Below are 2,408 nucleotides of genomic sequence, written 5' to 3' on the forward strand. Positions count from 1 at the left end.
GCCACTTGGAAAAAAGTCATTATAAATAGTTCACACTTAAAGGAGTGGGGAGTTATGCACAATTTCCATGAGGGAAGAGTGTATACATAAATTCTTTGGAATTCTTCAGAACCAGAGATTAGTCTATTCTACCCCATTTATTTATTTATTCAATCATTTATTTGTAAATATATGGACTCATGGAATTTAGTTTATACTATGGTTTTTATGGGTTATAATCCAATACTACTTTATTTGTTGCTCAAATTTCTCTAGTTTGGCCGTCGGGAGCCCTTTCAGTTGACTCTGGTTCTGTTTTAATATCTAGTTTCCAAGACAAGATGATGCTACATAATATGCTTACTCATTCTTTTGATATACCATTTTAAAAATAGCCTTAACTGTAGTATGCCTTGCATTTGATTGTATGATCACTGTAGAAAGCATGTAAAGCAGAGATGTTAAAAAATGTCAGCTATCTCCATATACCACCTTTGTTTTTACCCTTATCAACCCTGAAGTGTGGAAATAGTTTTATAATAGCCCCTTGGAAAAGGAAAATCCTTTTAAAACATCAGTAAAAAATTAATTTTTCCATTGATTAGTTTGATAGAGACTATACAGGATAGAGATTTCATCATACTGTACGTAGCATTTTACTCAGAAGGAAAAATAAATGACATTTCAGTTATTCCTTAGAAGTAACCCCCCAGCTTCAGCCTCAAGATTTGTTTTTCTTTAGATCCTTCCCTAGGGTCTAAATTTCTACTCTTGCCTGTCCATTCTTCCAAGATCTTCCCTTTGAGTCTATCTCTTTATTCCAATAGCTACAGCCTTTACTTAAGCAGACTTAGTGGTGGTAAAGGATATACTCTGTCACTAAAAGCAAGAGGTGCTTTTCTATTCCTTGTTGATTTCTCTTAACCCTGCCCTCACCCTTGTAAATATCCTATTTGATTGTGCCACCTGTTTCTTGTGAAGACTCTGGCTAATACAGTAATTGGCATTCAGAGTAGGATGAGACATGAAGTGAGAGTGGAATTAGGACATGGAATGGGGACATTAGGGAAGACAGAGAAGAGGTTGAGAACTGTGAACCCCCAAATATTCCTGATATTCTACTCTTGGGATTAAAAGGGCTTTACCTGGAATACTTGAACCACACACGGATGCCAATTCTTCCCACGACACACCTCACCACCCCTTATTACTTCCATAAGAGTTATATCCTAGAATACCCATATACAGATACATAAGGGCTAGAAGACAGCCTATAAACCAAAAGAGGGGCAAGAGCTTGCAAATGTATATCATCAGGAGTCTTTGAAATATATACGGGAGTTGATTCTAAGGGTTTTAGGAAAGGTAAGATAAAATATATGACTAGATTGGATCAGTTTGATCACTAACACCTAAGATTTAGGTCTCAGCTAATGTCTCAGCTCCATCCTGTAGGAATGTAAGTAACAATCTGATAAATTGATTAATTGGTACCTGAACTCAATAAGATACAAGAGTTGATGAAGTTGAAATGTCTGAGCTGTTCTGGCATAACACAGAGATCAGAGCCCTAAAGACCAGTGATGGAGAATTGGAATGGCTCTATTCTGTGCAGCCTATTCAGTTGCCTCCAAACCATGCCTCTCAGAAAGGCCCATGGGACAAGTCTTGAAGGGAACAAAAGTCAGGAAAGAAATCTGTTAACTGTTCTCTGTATGCTATAAATGTTGGTAGGAGGAGGCACAATGAAATTAACTCTTATTTCCATGTTAATAATGAGATTCTGTGGTGGTAGGACCGAAGTTGCTTAACTATTAAGGACAAGTTAGGGCATTTATTGAAATAAACTACAGTTATGGAATGCCAATACAATTGTTTTAGCCTACAGGTAACTGTGCTGATGGATAACTGATCAGAGGGTCTAAAGAATAAAATTGATGGGCAGCCAACTGAGGTACTGCTTTACTTATGTAAGCTGAAGATTTCTAAATCTGTTGGGCAGAAACCTGAGTCAAGTTGCTAGAGTGATGATTTACCCTTTTGCCTGGTTCTCAAAATTTAGCTAGATCAGACCTAGAAACTCTTTTTAAGAATGACTGGTCCTTTGATGACGGACACTATGTGGTCTCAGTTGTTATCTGTGAATCTTCCTCCAAGCATTCACCAGAGGGATTTATTTAATGCCATTTACCAGGGAAAATCCGTGGATCTTCCAGGGGTTATTAGATACTGGAACTGAAGATCTATTAATTCCCCTCTCCCAAAGAATAAAACAATTTCATTGCCATCGAGTTGATTTCGACTCATAATGACCCTACACGACAGAATAGAACGGCCCCCATAAGGTTTCCAAGGAGTGGCTGGTGGATTCAGGCTGCTGACCATTTGGCTATCAGCCATAGCTTGTAACCACTGTGGCACCAGGGCTC

This window comes from Loxodonta africana, chromosome X (assembly GCF_030014295.1).
Source record: "Loxodonta africana isolate mLoxAfr1 chromosome X, mLoxAfr1.hap2, whole genome shotgun sequence".
Classification (NCBI taxonomy): Eukaryota; Metazoa; Chordata; class Mammalia; order Proboscidea; family Elephantidae; genus Loxodonta; species Loxodonta africana.